We start from the raw sequence: 18,992 nt of genomic DNA, 5'->3' as shown, positions 1-18,992 counted from the left end.
TTTGCTTTCAATTTAAAAAAAATAGCAAAAATACAGCAATAAAATGAATGAGAATATGAAACCATCTCTGTCTCAAATGATAATGCCAATGTGGTGTATATTGTAAACAATACAATTTGTTCAAGTCCACTTTTAAAGGAAAGTGCTTTGTGACCACCTAGAAGGGTGAGATAGGGAGGGTGGGAGGGAGATGCAAGAGGGAGGAGATATGGGGATATATGTATACATATAGCTGATTCACTTTGTTATACAGCAGAAACGAACACAACATTGTAAAGCAATTATACTCCAATAAAGATGTTAAAAAAAATGAAAAAAAGAGATAAATTTAAAAAATAAAAGAGAAACATATTGCTTCATGTAAAACAGAGAATTATAAATTGATATGAAAACAATTTTGAGAATTACTTTGGATTTATGTGTTATGATTTATGTGATATCAGGTTTAGCTTGGTATTACAGGTTTACTTCTGCCCCTAATACTAGTACTCCTTGCATTTTCTTCCTAACATTATGCAGTTAATAAAAACAATGGATCCTTTATAATAAACAACCTACATAAATAAAAAAAAAGGAAAGTGCTTTAGTGTGCATATCAAAAAAGGAAAATAAATCCTTTCTTTATTCACAGATCTTATATGTAACACACACCAGCATATATGTACAGATGTGATACGTATATATATATATATGTCTAACACTTGTGGCCCCCGATAGGAAATTAACACAGGTCATCATCCACAAACGCATCCAGTATTTGAACTGACCCTTTATCTGTCACTTGAAAGACAGTTTAGGTCTTTGTTATCTCTGGTGCTCGGAACAATGCCATAGTCACCTCCTGTCAGCTTCTGGTATTTGCCCATCCTTTCTAGTCTTTGCAGTGTTATCAGAATAGTTTTCCTATAACATGACTTAAGTCACATTTTCTTCCTCCAAAATTTTTCAAAGCTGCATATCTACAGAATACAGATCCATAAACTCCACAGAAACACAGGAACCACAATTTTCCAAACTTCTCTCTTATACAACCTGAAAAATGTGAACAGTGCCCCCTCCCCTTTCTTTTTTTTTCATTTCCATTTTCTGGTTTATTAAAGGATACTGAATATAGAGTTCCTTGTGCTATACGCCCCCCCCCCCCCATTGCCATCTTCCCTGTCCTGGAAACACAGGCCAAGTCTTTCCACCTCCCGGGGCCTCACCGACAGAGCAGGTCCAGAAGCTCTGCCACAGCCATTTAACTCTGCACCACATCTTTGGCACTGGATAGTAAATGCAATACTTCTGTAAATCCATTTTTTCCCCTCCCTAAATGAGTCGGAGAGCTCCTGGAAGGGTGACTAGGAGTAGATGGAGAGGCCCTTAACATTTTAATAAATGTGCCTTGGTTACTTGGTTAGAGCTTAGATTCTGTGAGAGATCAGGAGTAATTTCTTTTGCCTGCAAGTCGTTGTGCACCACCCCGCCCTCCATTTCAGTGGGAAGCGTTATCAATAATGACTTCTCTTTAGGCTGGGAAGCCCAGGAGACCACCTGTAACTGCAGGTTTAGGGTGGGGAAGGGGGAGACAGTGGGGAGGCGGGGGCTGCCCAAAGACAGGAAACCTCCTCCCTCAACCTTTAATTCAGATCTTCTCCATTAATTTAGTATTTCTGGGGCACCCACCCTGTGCAAAACGCCGCCAATTTAATTTTTTTTCTTTCAAAAAGGGGGGGGGGGGAAAAAAAACCCTGCAGTCCCTAAGCCAATAAATAACTCACCTGAAGGTCAGAAACACCCTCCCCCCACTCTCCCGGGGGTGTCTGGGAGGGATAGAGAGCCGGGCAGAAATCGCAGTGGAAATCCAAAGGCTAACGCGATTGGCAACGGTCTGGAGGCGTCGTCCCCGAGCGCGACCCTGCGCCACGATGGAGAAGGCAGCCGCGGCGCGACGGTCCTGAAGTCCCGCGGCGCCCCCTCCCCCGCGGCCGAGCCTGGCCGGGCGCCGTCCCTGGGCGTGTGCCCCGCCGCAGCCCGCGGAGCCTCCGTGGCTCCTGCAAAAGGGGGCGGGGAGCGCGGCGAGCGGCCCGAGTCTGCGGCTTCCTCCCCACGCCCGACCCTCCGCGCAGCTCCCAGAGGACGCGCGCCCGAGCCCGGTCCCTACGCCGCAGCGCGCCCGGGCCCCCGGCCCAGGCCAGGTAACTTTTCTGCCGGCGGAGTGTGTGTGGGGGGATCCGAGGGGGGCTTGGGGTCGCGAGGTGCGCAGGGCGGGCCGTGGGCGGCCGCGGGGCGGCCCGGCGGACGCGTGACTCCGGCGCCGCTCGTCCGCCCGAACCGCGGGAGCCCGGCGCCCGCCCCGCCCGGACCCCCGCGGGGACCCCCGCCGGGCCGAGCCCGGGCGCCGCGTGTCGCGCCCGGGGACGTGCCCGCTCCGCCGGCCGCGCTGCAGCATCGCGGGGCCGGCGCGCAGCCTGAGCCCTGGCCTCCGGCCTGGGGGCCTCCCTCCGAGCCGTGGCCGAGAGGGGCGGCTGGCTCCCCACGCCCCCGCTCTGTCAGTTTCCTCGCCCCCCCCACCCCAGTCCCGGGCGCCATGTTTTGAGTTACCCCTCGGGGTAGGGTGGGGGCGGGGCGCGGGGGCGACATTGCGGCGCCGCCCGGGGCGGGGGCCGGCCGGCGGAGGGGCCTGGGCGCGGCGGCTGCAGGCTCGGCGCGGGCGGGCACGGCGCGGGGCCGGTAAGGTGTGCTCGCACAAAGCATCCCCGCTCGGGAGCGGCTGGCCGATTTTATGTAACTTGTCCGCTTCCCCGAAGTGGGGCGGCGGCCCCCGGACGGCGGCGGGGGCTGCAGCCGGGCGGCCGGGGAGGAGGGGGCAGCGTCCCAAAGGGTTGGTTCGGGGCCGGGGCACCTGCGGGGCCGAGGGGCCGGGGGCGGCGCTGCTCACCTGGCGCCCCCGAGGCTCCGCTGCCTCGGGAGGCGTGTGCGCGGGCGGCTCTGCGGCGGCTGGGGGCGGGGAGCCCGGGGGGTGGGGGCCGCGGCTCGGAATCGCGGGAGTCGGGGTCTCAGCCAGTTCCTGGCGGGTGCTTCCCGGCTCCTTGCCGCGGGGGCCGGCTTTCTGGGATCTCCCCTCGTCTCTCGCCCTCCTTTCCCTCCCCCTTTCCCGTCTCCTCTCCAACTCTCCCCGCCATCTCACCCCCCCCTCCCCGCCCCGCCAAGTTCACGGCTTCTGCAATGCGGTGGGTGTGGTTACCTAGTAAATTGACACTGTGGCCCTTTGCCGCCGGAGCGTTCTCTCCTTTTCGGTTTTCAGATTTCCGGATACAAAGTTGTCTAGGGGTTTCTCCTCCAGTTCCAGCCTAGGGTTAAAGTTGGGGAGAGATTGTTGCAGAACAAATAGAAAGATAAAGAGAACATGTGGTATTAATTACGCGTGGAGGCCGGCCTGAGAAATCCTGAGACGGTCAGGCAGTCCTGCTGATGCGGCGCTTGCATTACGTGTTTAAGTTGGGGTTTCAGCTTTTTTACATTAGGCTTGCGGAATTGCTTTTGCAGATATCCTGCCCGTCCCTTTTTTTGGCCCAGTTTAGGCTCTCTGGGGCGGCTAGGTGTGCGTTGGAGTTTCTCCTGGTAGCATTAACTTTCCTAGCAGTAGAGTCATCAAATCCAGTGCTGGAAACGTTCTTTTTGAGTTTTACACTGATTTTTAATGTCTCAAGGAAACAAAAATGATAATTTATGGTCATCCATTTATGATCTGGGAGCCCTGGACGCAGCACCAATTACAGAAAATTAAGCAGAAAAGTCCTATTAAGAAAAAAGAGCACATCAAAGCTTGAGTGAACTCTGGGGAATGGGAGGTGATTTGTATCTTGGCTCAGTGTTTTTTAAAAATGCATGTTAATTTTGGTAGCAGACTTATAAAATTTCAATTGGAGTAGCAAAGCCCTTGTGAGAGGAAATAAATTCTACATTGAGAAGGCTGACTTTAATTTATTAACTTCAGAAGGCATTGATGAAAATAAAATAGCTGAATACCAAATAGTCTCATTTGCATTATGATTTTCTGGTGGTTTAGAAAAGCAAAATACCAGATGCACCAGTTACTGCATACAGTTTATGGAACTAATACACTTTAGGCAAATAATTTTGGCAACACAGGACATGTTTTGTGAATGATTTATCAAGAAGGAGAAGAGAAGCCACTTAATTTGTAAACCCCTTTGAGGTGAAGGATTGAGAAGATAGAGGTCAAAGGTCTGTCTCAGGGAACTGTTTACATTTAATTTTAAAGTCATTTTCCTGTGCACGAATGCAACTTAGGTTAAAAGCAGTTTGTGTCAATTCTTGCGCAGTGCTTGGACTTGGGCCAACTTTGAATTGTGTTCAAATAGATCTGGGATTTTTTTTACTTGATCAGATGCTATTTTATCTAGACATTGGTCTTGAAACATCGGTTGGTCAGATGCATCCAGGGGCCACTCAAGTAGAAGAGGGGCAGCCCTTCATGTCCCAGGAGATGTGATATTGTCAGTGCTTTGTGAATCCTTTCTGGATTTACTGTTTGTTGGATTATGGTAGGCATATGCTGTCCAGTGTATTCTCTTCCATGTTGTAAAACATATTTATCTTTTAAGTTAGTGATTTTTTTTAAAAAGCCCTAAAATTCACGAATTAGAATTCAAGTCCTCTGCAGTAAAATAGAACTCCAAGAGTAGGCTGAAAAATAAATACATGTTTCTTTTCCATGAGAATTTGACTGTAATGGAGAGAGATTTCTTAAGTCCTCAAGTACCCTGGTCATCTTTCCTCCCCCGCCTCTTCCAGGTATCCAACCACAGTCTTCCTCTGAATGTCAGCTTTATTATGGAATATAGACTTACTTGAAAACCATGACTCAGATTTCTCTTTGGCACGACTTCATTTGGAGAGATCTTTGATGGTGCCACTGCAGCATCTCTTTCTTTCGAAAGGCTCCGTAGCTGCTAGTTTCTTGGGAATTCATCAGGCACTCCTGGAGGGCTCTGCTGTCATTTGATTTGTCTGGGCTTCAGAGAATTGTGTGCTCAGAAGCAGGGGCTGGAGCAGTGAAGTCACTACCCTGCCTGGTGTTGTGACATCACGATGGCTCAAAGGAAACAAGGGTGGGGCAGGCAAAACCAGACCATCTGAAGCATCTTGCTGGCTTTAAGTTTGCCTGGTAAATGAATGAGACTCTCCTTTCTCAAGTTGGACTGCGCCGTAAGGTATTGTTTGGAGAATTAGACGTGCATGCAAGCCTGCATGGGAAAGTGTATTTCATAGATCAGGGAAGAGGGGGTATTTTTGTGTGTGCAGTAGTAGAAATCATTGAATATTCCTCTTACTGAGGAAAATACTGTAATTTTTTTAAAGGGCCACTTAAAAATTATATTTAAGTAACGAGTCTATATTGATGCAAAGAGTCAGTATATTTCTTACTCTCCTTTGCACCCAAATATCTTGCTAAATTCTCGGTTTAGGTTATTGGTGTTGTCTTTGAAAAGTATGTGTTGTCTGTCAAGATACAGTCTCTTCTGGGTAGGCAGTATTCTTTCCGATTTATTTTTAAGTGATGTGCTTGCAGTTGGCAATTAGAAAAAATGGGGGGGCGGGAAAAGCGAGAGGTTTCACAAGTGTAGAAGATATCTGCAGTGATTTGGGGTAATTGATTTCTGTTTAAGTTTTTGCTTTATTTGCAAATTATTTTATAATTTAGCATTTTAGAATTCTCCGAAGTGAGAATTCTAGGGCAGAGATGATCACAGACAACATTGCACCCCAATTAGTGATGAATCCATTACAAAAGGAAGTCTGAAATTCTGAAGCTGTAAAGCAAATTTCGTGTTTTGAGTCCTGCATTGAATGTGACGTGAGCATAAAGAAGACCCGAGAACGGCCGCAGCCCGAGGTCTTCTCTCCCCCTCCTTGGTTGGATGACTATCCTTTTTTCACATGAGTGTATTATGTATGTGGGACCTCTGGGCACTTCTCACTTAACCATGTCGCTGTTCCAAAACACATTTCCAAAGCAAAGGGAAGGAAAAAAGAAAAAGGGAAGAATGGCACAAATAGAGAAGTTGAAATTAGGTACCAGAACTGCAGCTTGCTTGGTTGAAATGTCTTCGGTACTGCATTTTTAGACTTTACAGTGATTGGTAAAATTGCACACTTTAGAGTTGTAAGCTTCTGTTAGCACCAAACCCCTAATTCTTTGGTAATTTGCAGTACAGAGAAAAAGCTGACAACTTAATTTTTAGGTGGTTGACATTTTGATACACTGTTCTTTTAACCCTTCCTTATAAACTTAAAACAAAAAAAAGAAAGAAAAAGAAAGCAGAAAGGTTTATATTAAATCTAGAAAACAGATGTGATGTTTACTCTGCCTTGTGTGCTTATTTTTCTCTCCACTTACATTGAGCGAGTGCTTGTTGTTTGGAGGAAATTATTTCCCTTGGAGTTTGATCCCCAGACCAGTATGGGTCTCAACACTTAGGGTATTGAGTAAATATTTATGGAATTGAATTAAAAAATGAGGCCATGTGTGACTTACGCTTCACTACAAAAAATATTTGAAAAGGCTTAAAAAACATGGCCACTTATTTAAAAATGAGAATTATCGGACTCATGTATGCAGTTGTTATTTTTAATGGCACCATCCTCTTCATAACAAGTTTGCTGCTCTGTCCATAGCTCAAATTAGACAGATTCTAGAGGTTTTGTCTGATCCGAGAAGAGAATACTGCAGGTTCCCGGAGAAGAAAGAATGGGATCTTTGAGAGAAGATGTGCAGGCGGGCTGCTTCCCTTCCTGCCAGCTCTAATTGGTGTCACGGAGGACATCAGTAGAGGGGAAATACTCAGAAGAGGAGGAAAGGGATCAGATTGGGAAGAGACAAAAGCTGAATTAGGGCTGGGCCATGATATTGATCTTGACGTTGAACTAAAAAGAGAAAAACTGTTTTCTCTTGTAGATCTCTCTTCTTTGGTCATTTTATATGTAGTGTTTACATTCTCCAACAGTGACTTTCTGTGTGTTTTAGTCAAGCCCCACATTTCATCCTTTCTAAAACAAACCTATTTTTTTTCACATTTGTACGTCTCTGAAATTGGGAAATGTCTTACAGTTGCTCTCAGCCATATGGCAGAGAGAAAGCTGGCAACAGAATTCGTTGATGGGGCACACGCATCAAAAATTGGAGATTGGGTGTCAGTTGGTTGGAAGAAAATCTTGGAGACAGTAATGGAGCACTCGTAAGAAATAGTGCATCACCCATGAAGAAACATAGATGGTATTGTGTAAAAACATAGACCACAGTAACTGAGTTGGCATGCAATTCAAAAGAGTTGGATTCTGACCTTGTAAAGAATTATTTTGAATATCTTGGCCAGTATGTTTTGTTTCTCTTTTCTTTATGCATGCACAGAATATCTAAATAAATCTAAAAGAGTTCTCTAAATAGAAAATTAAAATTCCAACATATGAGTTACCTCTTAATTCGCAGAGTGCTACATATCATGTTATTTCTTACAATTAACGGTGTCATGAATTTTATGAAATATGGTTTGTCACTTGGCTATGCAAATTTAAAAAATGTTTTATAATGTTCGGTGCTTATTCACATGGCCCCTTCTATGTATTGGTAATTATGTTTCTTATGCGCATCCCTTTGTAGGAAAAATCGATTGAGCGGTCTTCATTTTCTGTTTTGGCTTTTCCAATTTGGTCCCTGGAAGATGGTTGGACTTTGATTAGTCATTGAGCAGACATTCCAGATAGAACACTCCAGAAGTCAAGACGCCTACATTTAACTGGAATGTAGCCTTTGTCCTGGGGAGTACTAGGAGATGAGTCTAAGGAGTGTGGGGCTTGATAGTGGATATGAAACTAAGGGATATTTTGGACTTTGCTAGGTACTGGGGAGCCATTGAAAGTAGTGGAGTCGGAAAGAAGATGCTTGGTGATAAATGTAGGATGGATTGGAAGAACAGGAGTCTGGAGACAGATGGTCTTTTGTTAATGGAGTAATCCAAAAAGTTTCAGAAATTGACTGTAATGCTAATTCCTCTCAATGATTGACATTTTGGCAATTTGCTACATATATTTTTTGTGGTCATATTTAGTTGAAGATTAAATATTACTTTTGGACCGTTTAGGGTGGAAAATGAGATGTTCAGAAGATAGAATGATTTTCATTCCTATTTATCCTTGCAATTAAAACATCTTTGTTATTTCAGGTATTAAGAATAATGCATACTCGCTGTAAAATATTTTCTAATAATATCGAAAAACAAGAAGAAGAAATCTTGTTGTCTAGAGATAGCTACTGAAGATATGTTGGCAAAAATCCTCCCAAAGCTGCCTCTTTGAGTGTGTAATAGACTATAGTGGGTCTTGGAATCAGACAGACCTGGGTTGGGCTCCCAGTCTTCCTATGTGATTGCTTTGTGACATGGGTCAAGTCTCTTGACTTCTTGAGTCTAATCACTTACAAAATGGCTGCAGTGCTTAAACCTCAGGGACATGAGGATTACGTATATAATACATGCACAGCACTGGACGTAGTACCTGGCACATCACAAGTACCTAGTTAGTAGCAATAGCTTTGTTCGACACAAGTACAGATTTGTAAACAGTTACATATTTGGCATGAGTAGACTTCTGACTTAAATACTAATATGTAACCTTTTTCTTTTTTATGCAACAGTATGTCCTGGGGAGCTTTTTCATCTATACCAATCTTTATCTGCATCATTATTTTTAATGGGAGATAAATATTTTCTTTGGGTCCTGTGCAGTACTGGTAAAGCATCACTACCTTGACGATGACGATGGGAAGCCTTGTCATCCAGTCCCTCCTCCTCCCGCTGTGCACTGCCTACACTTTTCATCCTTGTCCTGCAGCACAGCCATCAGAGAGCTGTGGCGAAACAGGGCATTAAAGCAAAATTAAAGTCACTAACGATGATTGTGTACATCTCAATGTTGTGCGTAAATATTTAGTTTTAACTGAAACAACCAGCCTTCAGCCATCTATTTCCCAATTTCTTAATTCTAACTGTTGTGTAGAGGCTCTTCATGGGAGGCTGGTGCCCACCGTTTCCCACCTGCCTCCTGCACGTCCCAAGGGGCAGCAGACACCGCAGCCTGAACCCGAACCAGCCTGAACTCAGAGTCAAGACGCTTCAGAGGCTGGGATATACTAGGAGTTATGGGGGCGCTGGCCCAGAGATAGAAAATACTAAGCTTCCTTTGGCCTTGTTCTGAGTTCCAAAGCCTCCCCTTCTCCTCTGCAGCAGGGGGTTAGCAAAGGTCAGGCTCACCTCACAGACTCCATGCAGATTCTCCAGGCACCTGAGCTGCTCTGTTACGTTCTTGAAAAGCACATGGTTTGGATGGACCTTAGATTTACCTGAAATCCAGTCTTGTGTTCCCCACGTTCATGCAGTTGAGGAAGACAGCTTTATGCACCGAAGGTGATGCTGTGGGGCCTGGTACCTGGAATTCTCCTAGCCCCTGCCTTCGTGGACTCGGAGCTTCAGGATGGGCTTGAGAGTGGCCGGCTCTTATGCAGTTTTCATATGCAGAATTACTCACATCACAGAGATATAGAGAGGTTTTGGTAATATCCTTACAGAGAATTCCTGGTTTTTTTCCCCCCACTTGATACCATTCTTTTGTGCTGTTAGATTTTGACTTTTATTGACTTGAGTTTAAGAGGAATACTCTTAGTGGAATGCGTATAAAGTTGGAAAAATAGAGGTTGACTGATTTGTCTGCTCAGGACATTTGGAAAGTTTCTCCCCTTCATTCTTAAACCCGAGGTAGCAGTCATTCATGGGGAGGAGCTGTGTTGTAGAACAAAGGAAATACAGGGAGTTAGAAGAGATACATTGAAACGTCTGTCAACCTTCAGGTGTGTAACTTTGGACAGGTTACTCCATTTCTCTGGGCAATGAAATGGTGATGGTGGTGCAACCTCAAGGTTGAAAGGAAACTTCTGTGTTGGGAGACATCTAGAGCAGTGCCGAGTCCAAGTAGGCGTGTCATAAATGTTCTACCATTTCAGCTCATAATGTTTACCTGCTTTGCCAGTTCCTAGGGACCTATGTTAGGAATTGCGAGGCTCCAAAGATAAATCCTTAAGGGGAATATGGAATTTTGTAACATTCCACCACAAGCTCCATCATCCAAAAGATGACCCTCAATGAGAATACAAAATTTTGTCAAATTTGAAACTGCAAATAACAATAGTTGAAGTTTTCAGAGAATTAGCCACAGCGGTTTTCAAATTTTCATGTGAAACAGAGTCACCTGGGGAATTTGTTAAAAAGCAGTGTCCAAGGACCCGTCCACAGTTCTCACTCAGTAGATCTGGAGTTGGGTCCAGGCACCTGTATGTCCAGCAAGTTCAGTGGGTTTTGATGCAGTGGTCCCTGGACTGCATTCTGAGATCGCTGTCTTAAGGAATCATCTCAGTGACTTTCCAGCTTACTGGCTAGCGTCTGGTAAACATCTGGAAAGATAATACACTGTAAATAAATGGTACTAATGGTCGAGAGAACGCTTAGCATAGAGGAAAGAGCCTTGCCTGGGTTTCGCTATGGCTGGTCCATCACTTACCACTTTTTTTTTTTAATTTATTTTTGTTTTTATTTATTTACTTATTTATTTTTGGCTGCATTGGGTCTTCATTGCTGGCTGCAGGCTCTGTCTAGTTGTGGTGAGCGGGGGCTACTCCTCGTTGTGGTGCCTGGGCTTCTCACGGCAGTGGCTTCTCTTTGTTGCAGAGCACGGACTCTAGGCGCGCATGCTTCAGTAGTTGCAGCTTGCAGGCTCAGTAGTTGTGGCTCGCGGGCTCTAGAGCACAGGCTCAGTAGTTGTGGTGCACAGGCTTAGTTGCTCCGTGGCATGTGGGATCTTCCCGGACCAGGGATCGAACCCGTGTCCCCTGCACTGGCAGGCGGATTCTTAACCACGGCCCCACCAGGGAAGTCCCCACTTACCACTTTTGTGGCCCCAGGAAATTATGTAAAATTTAAAAGGTTAAGGAAGTAGGATTAAAGGTTAGTTTTCTTATCTGTTAAATAGGGATGATAGTAATTATTTAGCATAAAGGTTGGGAGTATGAAATGAGCATCTTAAGTGAAAATATGTGGCTCTGTACTACATCTTCAGTTGGGGTTAGTTTTCTTTCCTTACGATTGATAATAGAAAAATGGAGTGAAATCAGTGAAGAAGAGATGCATCTATGAGTAAATGTGATTCTGCTGATCAAAATCATACCGAGTACTTTGGATCTTACAGGTATTTTCAAGATATTATGAATTTCTTAACTTTCATATAGGGGCTACAAAACAAAACACTTAAATTGCATCGATTTCTTAGGATCCAAAGACGAATTCAAGAGGGAGCTTCCAGTCTTTGGAGCTCCAGTTGCATTGCAGCCTAAGGGTCTTCAGAAGCTTTCCTGAGAGCATGGCCCTGTCTCGGTAGAGAGCCAGTAAGTCAGATGAATTATCAAAACCCCATCAGACATTGCCTTTCTCCCTCTCACTGCACCTTCTCCAGTCACCTTCAGACACACATCTTGGAGTCACCTCTCAGAGTGTTTTAACATTAGGACAATGTATGTAAAAGGTAAAGGATGTAATATACAAATATTAGGAAACTAAATTTCGTAATCTTTTTTTCTACTCAGTTTCCGGCAGAATGTTCTTCTGAAACAGTTATCAGCTTTATCGGTTTACCGTCATACCAGTTATTTCTAAATGCTCCTATTTAAGGGTTGGATTTCAAGTTGGTGATCTCCCTGCCTTCGCCCTTCTCCTGGCTAGAATTGTAAACGACCTTGACCTTGCCATCTTAGTCCTGAAGGGCTTGTGTTGCTGGTCAGATGAAGGACGTCCCCCCACCCTCCCTACCTCAGTGACTGTTTTACTGGCCCCCAGGATGGATCCACATCTTCTCCACTCAGACCAGCTTCTGTCCGAACTCTCTCTTTTCCAAGTGAATCCATTTTCCAAGTGAATCCATTTTCCAAGTGAATCCAGTTCCAGTGTCTCCCAGCCTAACAAAATAAGCAAAACGAAACAAATCAACCCATCTTGTAATTAAGCTTCCCTCCAAAGCTTACTGCCGGTGTTTCTTATCTGCTGCTTGGCCATGAGCGAGACTTCGTTGAAATTACGATTTTTTTCCAGGCAGGATATTCATTTGGCAATAGCAATAATTAATTTGAAAAGATTCACTAACATATACCAAAATCCAGTTCTAAACTGGAAAGACTGATGATGTGACACCTTGAACCTTTGTAAAGTTTTCTTCCTTTTTTCATTAGCCATCTATCTGTTTATTCCACAAATACTTACAGAATGCTTCTTAGGTACCTGGTACCTTGCTCGGTGCTAGGGTTATAGCAAAGAACAGGACTTAACCAAGCTTCGGCTTTCCTGGACCCTGTATTTTAAGCTGGGGGACCAGCAATAAACAAATAAACAAATATGATTTCAGATCGGAATGAATGCTCTGAAGCAGGACTAGGTCACGGTGTCGATGGGTGTAGAGGGCTACTTCAGATACTGTCATTTGGGGATGTTTAACATTTTATTAAGTCCTTCCTTCTCGTTTGTACCCCTCCTCGCAAGTGTGACATCAACCCTAGATTGTGATCTGTACCAGGCGGTCCACATCTTCAATCATCTGCATGTCTTTGGGCCTCGTATAGCACCTCGCCGCAGTCCCGTGTTAACTGCGGAACAGATAGCTTCTACGCTTACCAGCCCTCTTTCTTGTGATATGATTTTTACTTAGAATATACATTCTCTTGCTTCTCCTTTAAGTTTGATTTCTTGGACCATCCCACTCAGATGTGGACTTAACTATGGAAATAATGAAATGTGCACTTAAGTTTAAGATGTTATCATCTTTTTCTCAAAGAAGGTTTCCCAAATTGTGAAAGCTACACTTGCCTCTGATCTCAACCCACATTAAATGCCCCCTTTTGTGAATTCTTACTGCAACTCTAGTTAGTCAGAACCCAGAAGTTGACTGTGTCCCAACTCATCTTCTCATGGGCTCACACAAGAGATATGTCGAAAGGCTTGGATTTATTTGTGATTGGACTGAAAAGTCACTGGACCTCTCAGAGACATAAATTCTCATATAAAAGTGTAGAACAACCCTTTCTTCCTGTGGAATTACCGTGATGATCCAATGGTAATTTTCCATTGATCCAATCCAATTTTCAAGCCGTAAGATGTGGGCAATAATAATTGGCAGTATTTTTAGGGAGTTCAGGTGGCAGACATTTAGTTGAAGGAACATCTTTGATTTCTTTCATGCTCTGCTCCCTCTGTTCTGCACCTTCATTACTTCTCCTGACGACGAAGTCCATTCTGAGGACTTAGTGCCAGCACCGTGCGGGTATTGGTGACAGAGCAGGAAGCAAAATGAACAGCAGCCACTTGCTGGCCCCCAGGGCACAGAGCTAAGTCACTGCCCGCTTGGCAGTCATTTGGCTCTGACAAGTGCTGTGATAGGGGAATCGGGGCTCCAAATAGCCCAGGGGAAGCCCGCCTCCCCGTACTCGGGTGTGGTCCTGGGAGGAGAGGGAGTGAGATCTAACCTGGGACCTGAACGTGACCAAAGGTTGGCACCTAGTGGAGAAGAAGGGGAGGGCCTTGTAGGGTCCAGAGTGGGCTAGAGAGGGGTGTTTGCTGTAACTGACCAGCAGGTACAAAGGCCCAGGGGAAAAGGGTGCTTAGTCAGAAATGGCACATGGCTACGGAGTGAGATTGGATCTGGGGAGAGCGCTGGGGAGGTGACAGTGGTGCAGAGGTCCACAGGGTCTGTGGGACATCGTGGGAGAGATGTCCGGGAGCCTTCACATGGGAGTCTGAGGGCCGGAGGGGTCCAGCTTCAAGATCAAGATGCGGACTCATTACAGTAGGATGCTGTTAACGCCTTGGAAGATGAGGCGCGGGAGAGGGCGAGAAGGGCGTGTGCAGAGGAAGAGAGTGGAAAGAGGGAAGGGGGACACACCTGGAAACGTGTTTTGGAAGGAGCAGTGCCCAGGGCTCCCGGGCACCCAGGCCCTCTCTGTGCCTGAAACAACTTTGGTTCAGCTGCCATGATGGTGGTGGTCTCACAGCGAGGGGCTTAGCGAGCGGGACCCATTTCCCCAGGGAGCACCTGCTTCTTCTGCTTCCTCGCTTTCCTTTTGTCCTGAGGATGGAGCAGACTGCAGGGAGCGGAGGAGAGTCAGGAAGTGGGGGAGCCAGTGCCCCCAGGGATCCCTCAGGGAAAAGCCCTGGATACACAGCTGCTTTTCCACACGCCCGGTGAGGTGTGAAATACACATGTATATATAATATATGATGTCCTTTCATCCATGGCATTTTATTTTTTTAAAGAAGTATATTGAGAAGCAAAGGTGACATTGCTAAAAATACCTCCCTCCTATGTAGATAAGGGGCTGTGTCTAAAATGGTGACAGGCAGCTCAGTTTAAAGCACTAAACATAGATTTGCCATTTTTTCTTTTATGCAGCCTTTTCTGTAGACCCTAAACGGTTCTAATGTGTAGTTTCAGAGTGTTAGAAAAGTGATGACAGCTCTTTCATTCCCTTAATTTGTTCCCTTTTTCCTCGTACCAGAAATGATTCCACCGGTGGTACAGTATTCTTAATCACAGCGGAACAGAAATACTGGTGCCGCCTTGTCCATTATGCAGAGGTGCATGTCAGGATGACCCACGGATGGTTAACTAAGAGACCAGAGGATGCTGAGACAGGGTTGAAGATTCCTCTTAAAAAATAGCGCGAAGTATTTCTGATACACGAAAGGTTGAAAGGTAATATAATGACCACCTATGTATCCAACATCCAGTTTAAGAAATAAAATGTTACCCCAAATGGCTTATCTCCCCAAGTTCTCCTCCACACTTGTACCTCCCTCCCTCCTGGAATCGGCCACTCTTCTGATTTGGTGTTTATCGTAACCATAAAATGTCTTTATTCCTTTCCCCCTCACTCTTTATAGCATCACTAAATTATTTGTGGTGTTGTTTTTCACGTTTACGCAACTTTAAACGGTGTCCTTTACCTGTCCTTCGGCAGCTTGCTTTGTTTATGCAGCACATGCTGGAGTCTCCTGTCTGCTGACACCTCCAGGAGCCCACGGTGTAGTTCTTATGTGTGAAAAACGATGCTTTAACCATGGTTCGTGGCTTCCTCCCCAGGCCTTGAACAAGGTTGTGCTTCCCACCTCAGAACGTGGTGCAGCCGGCTGCCCTGTATCCTCCCATTCTGCACCCCTGGATTCAACCAACCGTGGATTGAAAAATATTTTTTTAGAATGTTCCAGAAAGTTCCAAAAAGCAAAACTTGAATTTGCCCCCATCAATTTTTTACATAGCATTTGCATTGTATTTACAACTATTTACATAGCATTTGCATTGTATTAGGTATTGTGAATAATCTAGAGATGATTCAAAGCAGGGGTCCCCAACACCCCAGGCCACGGTAGCAGGCCAGTTAGGAACTAGGCAGCACAGCAGGAGGTAAGTGGCGGACGAGTGAGCGAGCAAAGCTGCATCTGTATTTACAGCCGCTCCCCATCAATCGCATTACTGCTTGAGCTCCGCCTCCTGTCAGCATTATGGTGAGTTGTACCATTATTTCATTATATATTATTATGTAATAATAATAGAAATAAAGGCACAATAAATGTAATGCTCTGAATCATCCCGAAACCACCCCCCCCACCCCAGTCCGTGGAAAAATTGTCTCCCACAAAACCAGTCCCTGGTGTGAAAAAGGTTGGGGACCGCTGATTTATTAGAGTATATGGGAGGGTGTGCAGGGGGCTAAGCAAATACTACACCATTTTACATATGCGACTTGAGCATCGTGGACTTGATACCGTGGATTTTGGTATCTGAAGGGGTCCTGGAACCAACCCCCCCAAGACACCAAGGGACGACTGTCCTTGCTGCCCCTCAGCCTGGGACATCCTCCCCAGCAGGTTTACAAAGCTTGCTCTGCACACACACACTCACCACCTCTCACCCCGCCCAGCACTGTTCCCCTTCCCTGCTGCTGTTTCTTCATGGCACTATGTATTTTACTTATTTATGTTTATTGTGTGCCTCCCCCAACCAGAATATCAGCTCCATGGGGACAGGACTTAATCTGTTTTGTTCACCGTGGACCCCAGCTCTGAGAACAGTGCTGGACACGTAGTAGGTGCTCAGTAAATAGTAAATGAAGGAGTCATTTAAAATGTGATGTGACCTTATGAAGGAGAATTCTCAATCCACTTTTAACATTTCATTTAGTGGATATGATTTTGCGAAAAGTGATTTAATGTCGAGTTGTAAATATAACCTTAACAAGTGAGACTCCCTGATAAGAAGAGGTCACTTGTGTGGCCTGAAGGATCTTTCTGGGATGTGAGGGAATTAGTGTGTGCACCAGATCAAGACCTTCCTGCTCTGATGAGTGAGTTCAGCCATGCCTCCCAGAGTGACAGTTGGGTTCCAGTCATTTTCAATTAGTTTGGACTTGCAATTCTTTACGCTCATTAGAGTATAGTAATTTTTCCCCTCCCCAAGAATTAACACTTCCACATCGTCAGTATCTTCCCAGACATGCCATCTGGCCTGCCCCCTTCTTTCCCTTCCATTTTTAGCACAGTTGAAGGTAAACAGGTTTTTTTTCCCTTCCTTACCAATGAATATTCCATTTTCTTGTAATTTGGAAGATAATTTGCACACCTCTCATTTTCAGTCTTTGTATTCAGTGCTGGGAAAAATCAAAGCATGGTTGGTTTTCTGAGCTCTTTAGTTAAACATCAAGTAGATAAGAGAGGTTTTGATTAGGTGTGCATCCTAATTAAAGAAAAATGAGTGATAAATTTCCACTTGGACCGCTGTAGATAATGACTCTGACATATAAGGATAGATAGTCGTGTTGTCCTATTGGCAAAATCATTTATAACTTGGTTTTGAAGAATTTCTTATCTAAAAGAAAGTTTTCATGACTGCCTTTTTTCTACTTATTTATAAAAAATGAAAATTTTCTCTAAATCTGAGTATTCTGTCTAGATAGACTTCATGAGGGTAGAGATCTGCAATTTCTCTTTATCTACCTCCAGGTACTCAGGAAGCGTTTATCTACCTCCAGGTGAAATGGAATGGTTTCTCGTCACTGTTAAATTTGTTTTCACTTATGTTCCTTTCTTCTCAATGTCAGCAGTGACTTGTTCTTGGATGAGCCTTTGCGATCTGCGTGATGAGTTGAACGTGTCGGTTGATAAAGGGGAGCTGATTGAGTGGTAAAGATGATAGCAACTTAGATATTCTCTAATAACTGAGGATGTTGGACGCCTGTACCCCCCCCCCCATCATCCTTCCTCGTGACCTGCTTCAGTGCGTGACCCACACGCTAGTTCGGAGCAAGATGTGCAGGTGCCCCACCTCTTGGGATCCATCTGTCTTTGGCTTCTCTGACTTTAGGAGGTCTGATGACAACCAGGACTCAATTTGAAGCCATTATTCCTCAGCGTGGGCAGTCAGGTTTCTGTCTCAGGCCCGGATCAGCAACTTTTATGTTCTGAAACTCCTTTTAAAGAGTCTGTAATGACGGAGATAATTGTTTTTATGGCTTTCTAGTGAAATGGATTACCTGACAGAGCAGTCTTGTTTCTTGGTGTTCTTTTATCTGATACTGGAAAGAGGATGAGGTGGAAAACCGTTTCAGTAGAAATACCAGCATCATTACAGTCCTCATAAGCATTAAATGTGCATTGACTCTTTCTCCTATACAAGGTGTCTTCTTGGAAGATGTGCCGAGGACAGTGCAATGATTTTAATCCAGCCGTCTGATAAAGGGAGGATTGCATCGTAAAGTAAATATCAGTTTGGGTGTTCTCTAATAGCAGAAGAGTTAGGAGGCCTATATGCCTTCTAAAATCATTCTCCTCACGTCTTTAAGTTCTGAGAAGATATTTGTCCATCTTTATTTCATATTTTTTCTTATTTCTTACATATGTAAGAATATATAATAATCATTTGTATTTTGCATATATGTGTTACGATTATAATTAGGTGTTATAATCAGCGTGGAAGTTTTAGCTCAGAATTGTGATATGCAGTAAATTACCTTTATATGTTGTATGATAATCCCAGCTCAGTCACTTTTTACTCACAGTGCAGTCATAGGCGAGTTCCTTAATGTCTGTTCATCTCAGTTTCTTCGCCTATGAAGTGTGGCTAGTAATACTAGCCTCGCTGGGTGCATGTGAAGTTTATGTGCTGCAAAGTGCAGATCCAACATGGGAATCGTGGTGAAGCTGACCTCACTGTGTTACTGTGAGGATGATTATTAATATTCCTAATACTTCACAGAGTTGGTTTCAGAATGCCAGTCGCCAGGACAGTGCTGGTTCTTGTGAAAGCTTTCCTAGGCCATGGTGTCCCTCTCGGATAAACTCCCCGTGGCTGTGGTTGACTGGGCCTTCCGCTGACTGCTCAGAGCAGGTGGCCCCAGGGCTGTCAGGCCTTCTTGGGCCCAGCAAGGAGCAGATGTAGGAAAGGGCACAGAATGGGGGGGACTTCTGTTGCTTGGCTGCTCTCATGTTTGTGTATCACTGTACATGGAATGAAATGAAATATGGCATATCTGGGTTAAAACTGGGTTTCCTACAATGAATGATTTAAAGGTAAAGAAGTGAAAAAAGCTGGACAGTTGATCTCACACCGTCGACGTTCATGGTGGGCATCTCTCTTTCTGACCGACGCCTCCTCCCCGTGGCTTTGGAGAACTGCTCCTTACTCCTTTCTTGGGATAATTTGGGGCTGTCAGTACTGGCCTCCTGCTCCCTGGCTAAATGAGAGGCGGGTGACCCAGGCCTTGGCATTGTGCTCCTTCTTTCCTGGGTATGTGATCCTCCCCTGGGATCTTCCATTTGGCTAGAGGAAGATGGCTTTAACTTTCT

At 44.9% G+C, this 18,992-nt stretch overlaps 1 protein-coding gene across 4 annotated transcripts in view; it reads left to right on the top strand.

Moving 5' to 3' along the window:
* The first annotated feature begins 2,021 nt into the window (after nt 1-2,021).
* The window catches only part of EPB41L3 (erythrocyte membrane protein band 4.1 like 3), a 140,015-nt gene continuing 123,044 nt past the window's right edge, over nt 2,022-18,992 (top strand). Inside the window, exon 1 of one of the 4 annotated variants that reach the window (XM_061169861.1) lies at nt 2,022-2,180. The gene's annotated coding sequence lies outside the window, so the exon portion shown is untranslated. The remainder of the gene's footprint in view (nt 2,181-18,992) is intronic. The other 3 variants (XM_061169860.1, XM_061169858.1, XM_061169859.1) reach the window with 3 other exon arrangements.

The sequence above is a fragment of the Eubalaena glacialis genome, chromosome 15 (genome assembly GCF_028564815.1).
Source record: "Eubalaena glacialis isolate mEubGla1 chromosome 15, mEubGla1.1.hap2.+ XY, whole genome shotgun sequence".
Taxonomy (NCBI): domain Eukaryota; kingdom Metazoa; phylum Chordata; class Mammalia; order Artiodactyla; family Balaenidae; genus Eubalaena; species Eubalaena glacialis.
The sequence above is the reverse complement of the archived record's forward strand: the minus strand, read 5'-3'. Positions and strand labels throughout refer to the sequence as shown.